The 9,413-nt window shown below is 37.5% G+C and overlaps 1 protein-coding gene across 2 annotated transcripts in view; it reads left to right on the plus strand.

The window, feature by feature from the left end:
• The window catches only part of FAT3 (FAT atypical cadherin 3), a 544,819-nt gene that overhangs the window by 162,635 nt on the left and 372,771 nt on the right, over positions 1–9,413 (plus strand). The window lies entirely within an intron of this gene.

Consider the following 9,413-nt stretch of genomic DNA (forward strand, 5'->3'; position numbering starts at 1 on the left):
GAATGCTATTTTTGTAAGTGTAACTACCCTTCGATAGCTGCCATTATATAATAATGCAGAATAAACACAATTTACTAGCAAGGTCAAGTCAGAGAGAGTAGTCTTGCTATTTTAATGTTCTGCCAAACTGAGAATTAGCCAGATAAACTTTTATGTCACCACCCTCATTGTTGAAAATATTTCAGAAATGTAATGGTTATCTTTTCTGTCATAATGAGTTCTGGGTAAGTAAGTGGATGTCATCAAAATTGACTTTGATGAGTGAGGCAGGAGTTGTGCCTAAGGATTATCATTCCAGACATTGGTGATTTTTGAATAGGACTATAGACAGATATTGAGGTGTAGGAGACTGGGCTGAATATGTACTGAACCTAAGACATATTGTGCAATTTGATTTGTGAATAATTCTCTGTTCTCAGCTTATTTTCTTTCAATTTGCATTTTTCTCTTATAAGTGAGAGACAGAGAGTGTGTGTGTGCTTGTGTGTGTGTGTGTGTGTAAGAGAGAGAGAGAGAAGAAGAAAAAAACAAGCTAAGTGATTGTTCTGGTTTGTTGGGTTTGGGTTAATCAAGCTTTTACAGTAATGTAAAGCAGATAATATTATCGTATTACAGATAGGTGAGTTAAAATGAGATAGAGAACAGGAACATGGAGACGTTCCTTGGTGTGTGCATGGGTTCAGTGTTCTTAATGAATGTTATTGGAGTCCTCAGTAGATAATAATCATTTTTCTTGCTCAGGGTTTTCTTAAGTTGAAATATTAAACTGCAGTCCATTACATATAAATGTCAGATTCTGTTACATTAAAGCAAACTCCCAAAGTACTCCATATTCTTTAACTATATTGGAATTTTGTTACCTTGAAAATTGCTTATGATAAGAAGATTATTTACTAGAGCCTGGAAATTTTGTTTGTTTGTTTGTTGTGTAGAGCCCATAGCATATACGACTGACTCACCAAAGACACTTTCAGACCCTTGTGCTCTTGCCACCATTCAGTAATGTCTCCTTTAGTGTTTATTGCCATGACTATCATACCAACCTCTCTTGACCCTTGTCATTATTGTGAATAACTCGTCCGTTAATTATTCCCAAAGTTTCCATCCCTTATTTCCCAGCCACTTATTAACTGTCTCCACATAGCTGTCTTACCAGTACTGAAAACTGGACATGTCCAAAAGGAGACTAATCTCTTAACTTCCTAGAATTGTTGTTCCTCCTAACCTCTTTATATCTCTTTATTAAACTGAAGAGTGTCATGGCATATTTCATTTTTCTAGACTTGTCATCTTTGTATCTTCCCTTTCCCTCACTCTCCATAGTCAATCATTTGCCAAATCTCAGTGATTCTTTCTTCTTAATATCTCCCAAATCCATCTCCTCTCTTCATCCCATTGCAGACCACTCAGGTTCAAGTTGCCATCTTTTCTCACCTAGATTATTATAAAAGCCTCATAATTGATATTCCGATGTTCTTTCTCATCGTCATCCATCACACCGCTGCCCCAAGTAAACTCCCTGTTGCAATGCTATGATTATCCTTCCATTCCCTAAATCAGAAAGCATTAGTAGTTCCCATTTGTACAGCACATAAAGCATAAACTTCTGATCCTAGAATTTAAGACCCTTCCCTCTCTAGCTTTAGTCAACTTTTCCAATCCTCCCACATTGTCGTCTTTAATGTATTCTCTACTCCAGCCAAACTGGACTACTACATACTCCTACATTTTTTTGTCTTTATGCCTTCGTTCATACTGCCCTAAATGGGGTTTCCCCTCCCCAGTGGTTACTGTCTTTTCTTCATTATCCAAATAGGAACTTTCCCTATGAAGATTTCCCAAAATTCATCCCCTCCCCACCCCTAAGTTAGAGTGAACTCTCCTGAAATTTCTCATAGGTTTTTGCTTGAACTTTTCACCTTTGCATTTGCCCCTGCTCTTCCTTATATCATTCTTATTCGTATACAGTATATTTTTCCTCAGTTAGAATGTAACCTCATTGAGAGTAGATTCTGTGTCATGTCTAGCTTTGCATCCTCAGTGGTTGGCACAGTACCTTTTACTTAGAATGGGCTGCATAAATGCTTATTAAATTCAGTAACTAATAAATTTTATGGAAATTAGAGGCATTTAGGTGGCACAGAAAAAGAAATTGCAAACCAGTCCAGTATCTTGTCTCAGAAAACCCCATATGGACTGTATGGTCCATGGGGCCTTAAAGAGTTGGACAGACCTTAATTACTGAACAACAACAAGGTGACGTAGTAGATAAAACGTTGGGCCTGGAATCACATTCAGCCCCTGACACTTACTAATTGTGTGACCCTGAGCAAATCACTTAATGTCTGTCCACCTCATTTTTTAAATCTATAAAATGGGGGTAATGATAGTACCTAACTCCAAGGTTATTGTGAGGTACAAATGAGATAATAATTGTAAAGCGCTTAGCATAGTGCCTGGCACATAGTAAGTACTATATAAAGGTTAGCTATTATTATTGTTATATTACTATTATTATCATCAGTATTATTCTTTGTTTTCATTGCAATAGTGTTAAAGCATGAATTTGCCTGTATTTTGTTATGAAATGAATATTTACCTTCTAGTGCCCCTTAAAATAACTTGCATTTATATTTTACTTATAACGTACGTACGCATATATGAATATATTGTATTCCCTAATAGGCTGTAAACTCCTCGAGGGCAAGGACTGTTTCATTTTTGTCTTTACATCCCTAGCACCTAGCACATGCCTGTATCCTAGGTTAGAGGCACTGCATGAATAAGGGATGAACTGGTAGCTTTCATGGCCTGCTTTAGCTTTTACCCTTGAGATACAGACATCACCTAGGTTAAGATCTCCTCAACTGTTCTGAAAAACAAAGGAAAAAAAACAAAAGAAAATGAACCCCACAACCCATCCCTGCATCATTGAGCTTCCTTGGAAATGTGAGAAGATAGAAAGTGACCTAGCCACTTTGGAATATTAAAAAGTAATGGCTTTTCAGAAAGAAGGAGCCAGGGTATAAATCACAGAATCACAAAAACTCAGAACTGAAGTAAAGCTTAGAGGCCACGAGTCCATCCCTACCTTGGAGGCCCCTCAACAGTATACCAAATATGTGCTTATGTGATCAAGGGTAAATCTACTCCATAATGCCTGATCTTCCATGAGGTTTGAAATACACATATATTTCCAAAGATACCACAATCTCTTTACCTGAGTTTCTTGTATGCAGTGCTATTCAGATCCTTACCCCATGCTCGGTTAGAGGAGAGTGACTCACCCCTCTGTTCTCTTAATAAAAAGAAATTTCAAGCTTCAGTAGGGTTGGAGGTAGAAAATAACTCATACTAATCTGAGTTATTGAGGACATAGAAAAATATGCAGAATCAGATGATTGCCCTTTAGGTGGAGCTGAAACGCTCCTTTTTAAAAACCTTTCAAGCCTTGTAGACAGGTTTCTATGAAATAATCTGTCAATAAATATTTATTACTCCTATGTGCCAGGCACTGTGCTAACCTAAATACTTAGTGCTAAACTAAACTAAACTTAATAGCTAACACTTATAAAGCATTTCAAGCTTTGCAAAGCACTTTACAGTTATTATGTCATTCAATCCTTACTGTGGTCCTGGGAGATTTTTTTTCCTTTGTTTTTCAGAACAGTTGAGGAGATCCTAACCTAGGTGATACCTTAAGGGGGATTCCAGAGGCTAAAACAGGCCATGAAATCTACCAGTTCATCCCTTATTCATGCAGCACCTCCATCCTCCAACCAGGCGTGTATTAGGTGCTAGGGATGTAAAGACAGAACAGCACTGTCATTATTTCCACTTTGTAGATAAGCAAGGCAGACAGAGGTTACATGACTTGCTCAAGGTCACACAGTAAGTGAATGTCTTAAGGCTGGATTTGCATTCAGGTCTTCCTGACTCCTGGTCCAGTGCTCTACCTATTGAGCCCCCTAGAACTCTGGTCTCTGATGCATTTAAAAGTCTATGCTCCTTTCTTTGATACTTTAATGGATTTTTAATTTCATTGGTATAGATACTCCTTTCCCTGTTGTAGTTTGCAAATGTTTCCATCCGTACCTTAGTAGATTGCCATCCAGGCTTTCTTGGGAAATTCTTGTCCAAATTTTTATGTGGAGAATTTGCTCAATGTCTTGAGCCCTTCCTCTGTTTATTTTAACATTTTGTGGGTATCAGCAAAGCTTCTAAGTGGTCTACTTCTTATCTTATAGTTGGCACACTTTCTTTTCTAATCAGTCATTCAATAACCATTTATTAAACATCTGTTATGTGCCATGCATTGTGCATTTACAGAGGTAAAAATGAAATAATACTTGCTTCCCTTAAAGGGCTTACATTTTACTAGGGAAGACGTATGTAAAAAGAATAATTCTATGACTTATAGAGTCCATATACAAAATTAATACAAGGTAATTTTGGGAGGGCAGGGCTTCAGCACCTAGGAGGATCAAGAAAGGCCTTAAGTAGAAGGTCAGTCTGTCAGCAACTAGCATTTATTAAATGCCTGCTATATACCAGACATTCTACTAAGCCCTTGGTTTACAGCCAGGTCTCCCAATTAGTGTGACTAAAGAATATCCTGAAGTGATTGCATTATTCAAATTCACACTGTGTATTTCCATTGGACTAGAACTAGTTACTATATTTTCCATAATTATAACTTCAAAAAGTACATATTTGAAGAGATACATTCACTCTAGGGATTCATTATTTACGTTAATCAGCTCTACAAAGAAAAGCAATAAGACAGCTCCTGATCTCCAGGAGTTTACTCTTCTAATTGGATTTAGAAGGTGGTGCTTGAACTGAATCCTGAAGGGAAGGAGATTTTTCAGTCAGAGATGGTGAGGAGGTATTACATTCTAGGCCTGGAAAAGAGCCAGTGCAAAGGTAAGCAAAGATGCAGAGACATGAGTAAGGAGTAGTAAGAAGTCCAGTCAGGCTGAACTATAGATGTTGGAGATGGGAGTTCCATGTACCATTCTGCAATAGTAAGTCATATATGTTCTTGATTATATGTTTTACTTTGCGTGAACCAATCAGGCAACGCATGAAAAAGCTTTTATTCTTTAAACAGATTCTCTAATGGCAACTGTATCACCTTGGGCAAGTCACTTTACGACCTATGGCCTTCCTTTATTTGTGAAAAGAGGAAAGAGGTTGTTCCCAACTGTAGTCACATCTGACTCTTTGTGACCCCTGTTGGGACTTTCTTGACAAAGATACTAGAGTGGTTTACCATTTTCTTTTCCAGTTCATTTTACAGATGGGGAAACTGAGGCAAACAGAGTGAAGTGACTTACCCAGGGTCACACAACTATTAAGTGTCTGAGGCCAGATTTGGACTCAGGAATAGGAGTCTTTCTTATTCTAGGCTTGGCACGCTATCCACTGTGCCAACTAACTGCCCCTTTTCTAAAAGTGATGTAAGAGATACCAGTGATCATGAAGGGCTTGAAAATTCTTAGTACCAGTGTTGCCATGGATGGTGATCTCATTCTGTCTTTTTCTTATCTATTTAAAGAGCTACGTGGTGGAGTGATAGAAGCTAAACCTTGCAAGGTAATTCGAGAACATGTGTGTTTCAGAAAGATTTCATTCTGAATTTCAGTCCCCTGTACAACAGAGTAAGTCAGAGGGCTCTGCCAACCTGTGAGTCTGGGGAAGCCTGCATTGATAAATCTTTACTAGAATCCTGGTGCCCTAAAAGTTGAGATGCTTGCAATTAATGGTCTGTATTTTGTAACCCCCAAGTAAATAGCCATTAGCAAACTTCAGTCTAACTTGAAGCTTTATTTTGGGCATTGTGTTCTTTCCCACTGAAGTAATTTGTCTAAAATAATTTCACGAATACAACATTTTCCAGAGATGAAGGCAAGGATTTAGCTACCCAGTGTATTTAGTAAGAATTTATGTTTCTTTTTCCCCTTCTCCCCTTCCCACTGGGTATTAACTCCAATAAACCAATTTTTCATTTTTTCTACTGCAGTAGAGCCAAAATGTATAGTTCTTTGCACAATGCCATATAATAAATAAAGACTAAAATGGTGAATGCAAAGAATATGAAAACTTTTATCCTACAGCTTTTAGCATATAGCAGATGTCCTAGGCAGGAGCAGATTTCCCCCCTCCTTTATGAGTTACTGTCTTATACCTAAAGGCAATATTTTTTCAAACTCAGATTGTTAACGTATTGACATGGAGATTTTCATTGTAAAACTATGTAAAATTTCTCTCTCCTGCTGTTCCCTTCCTTCTTTCTTCATGTTCTTTCCCTTTATCTCCCTCTTTCCTCCCACCAAAAAACTGCTTAGGCTTTTAAGATCTATTCTGGGCCAACACAATTATTTCCATGCTTAGCAGGTGAGTTACACCTATGCGGCATTCCCTCCTCCCCCAGGCCCATGCCTACTTGACTTGGTTAGTAATGGAGGAATAACCTTGTGATCTAAGAGGAAGGATGAATTTCAAGGAGCTCTTTCTCACTTGTTTTATTTTATTTTATTTTTCTTCCTTTTTTTCTTTCTTTTTTTTTTCTCACTTGTTTTAAAGGCTTGCCAGGAGACTCGCTGTCCCTCATAGGAATAAACTGAATAACTCGTGGAAAAGAGAGAGACCAGCACCCTGTGATGGGAAGACCCCTTGGGATTTGGAATAGTTGCTTCATTAATGTCTATAGCAATTACATCATAGGTGATTTTTAAAAATAGACATGTCATGTGAAAGTAATATATAGGGAAAAGAGCATTTTTCCTTCTTCAAGATGATGATACACACATATACATAGATATATTTTTATGTCTATATGTTCATGAATGTATATGTGTGTGTGTGTGTATGCACACATGTATATGAGGGGGTGATCATATCCAGTGAAACCTATGATTTCCTCAGGCTAAGAGAAGCCCTGGTGTGAAAACTTCTCTCTATCAGTGGAGCTGGGAATTTTTGTGTGCCTCTGATAATCTTAGATAATTTTCTGTGGGAACTGAGAGATTAAGTGACTTGCTTTTGATTATTCATAGTGCCAGAGACAGGGATTTGAATCCAGATTTTCCTGAGTCCAGGTGGGTCATCTCATACCACTTCCCTATGTAATAAGAACAATAATAGCTTACTATTTCATGTAATACTTTTATATAATAGTTCATAACATAATTAGTTCATATAATACTTTGTAATTACAAAGTCCTTAATATACAATGTCTTATTTGATTCTCACCTAATGAAATATTTTTTATCTCCATTTTACATTTGAGAGAATTGAGCTTCAGAGATATTCAAAATACAGAGCTTTGTAAGTGACAAGAGAGGCGTCGTGTATCTGAGTGACATTTAAGTCCAGCGTTCCTATCACAAAATTCCATTGGTTCTTGAAATAACAAAGTCTCAGGGGTTGAGAACAAATTTGGGGACGTTTAAACTGCTTCAAAAAAAGCCTTTTAAAAGAAAAACAAGTTTTTTTCCAGATTTGTTTTTAGTTGTTTCCTACTCTCCATGACCCTTTTTTGGGGGTTTCCTTAGCAAAGGTACTGGAATGATTTACCATTTCCTTTTCCAGGTCATTTTACAGATGAGGAACTGAGACAAATGGGTTAAATGACTTGCCTTGGGTCACACAGCTAGTAAAGAAAAAGTTTCTAAGGTCATATTTGAATTCAAGTCGTCCTGACTCCAGGCCTAGTACTCTATCCACTGGACCACTTAACTTCTTATTTCCAGGTACCATAAAGCCAATTATAAACTCTGGTAGATGCCTGATTTGTAATTAACATAGTAGTTGAATAAATGAATGGGGGAGGGTAGGGACACAGCAAACATTAATCACCATGTGCCAAGCAGTCTGCTAAATGCTGGGAATACAAATGTACAAGTGGGACTATTCTTACCCTCAAGAACTTACATCCTAGTAGGAGGAGACAGCACATATAAAGAAGTTACATTTTAATAGAGGAAGATAGCACATTGGACAGTGGTGGCTGGGGAAGGATCTTTCAGTCATGAAGTAGCAATGTGGGTGATAGGGACAATAGAACAGTCAATTGACATAACCTTTTCTAGAGGCAGTGGTAGAAAGAAAAGTCCTTTTTGGCAAGAAAAATGTCCAGAGTCCCGGTGTGGGAATTGGAGCTCAGTGACTGACTCCTTAGGAGCATGATCCCTGTGTGGGTCCCTTGTTTTTTTTGGAGGTGGATGGGGGTACAGAGCAGCTGCAGTACTGTTATGCTGATTTTAAGTGTTTGGAAACAGTCTGATTTGTAAGTAAGCTGAATGCTACCCCTTTAAAATCTTGTTTATGCTTTTAATTTACTTAGAAAACATTTTTCTCTTTAGGTAGCAAAAAGATAAACTTTTAAGTTGTTTTTCAATTACCATGAATTACAAGTCAGGAGGATGACATTAATTAATTTTCGTATGTCCACATGGAGTCCCTTCTTCAATCTGTTATATATTTTTTTGCTTCTCTTTAGCTTGGTTGAGCTATTCCTAGCATGCATCTAAATTACTCTAAATAGGTAGAAATGGATGTTAGATGATAAGTTGATATTCGTAAGTATAGGCACAAAGCAGATAATGGGGCACATGAGTCCGAATCAAACAGTAAATCACCCTCTAGCTCTTTCAGCTATGAAAGGATACCTTGTCCTGTAGACCACTAAATTGTTCATTTAATCCAGTGAGTCCAATAGAACAAATCAGACTCATGCAGATTTATCACATTGGGTTATTTAAATTCAGCATTGACCTTTGCATACATGTGAATGCATTCTCAATGAGAAAGGGACAAAAGGTATCTTTTTTTCTGCAGTGTGATTATGGTCACGGGAGGGTATTTTCACGCTTCATCATTTCACAGTTGTGTATTCTCATAGCTATTTTAAGGGTGCAGAGCCTGACTATCCAGGGATGGAATTGCCTTTCTTGTGAGGGGAATGTCAACTTTATTGTCATGTGGTCTTTTCCCTTTCTATTTCCATGGTCATTATTTTTTTTAAATCCCTAAATCCATGGAATAGTTTCAATTCAACAGACATTTCTTCATCTGTAAAATGGGGATAATAACAGCACCTAACAGAGTTGTTGTAAGGATCAGATGAGATAATAATTATATTTGTAAAGGACTTAGCACAGTGCCTGGCATATAGCAGACACTTAATAAATACTTGTTCCCTTCCTTTACGTTGCCGGGCACTGGTGATACAAGGACATGAAAGCATTTATTAAGTGTTTGTTGCATGCATAGGCTCTTTACCTTAAGAACCTTACTTCTCTAGGAAGAAACAATATGGCTACAAATAAACAAAATAATTTCAGGAAAGGAAGAAGAAAGCAATAACCAGGGGAATAGGGAAAGATCTGTATTTGGAGGTGTCACT

This window comes from Vombatus ursinus, unplaced genomic scaffold, assembly GCF_900497805.2.
Source record: "Vombatus ursinus unplaced genomic scaffold, bare-nosed wombat genome assembly UNPS02007344.1, whole genome shotgun sequence".
NCBI lineage: Eukaryota > Metazoa > Chordata > Mammalia > Diprotodontia > Vombatidae > Vombatus > Vombatus ursinus.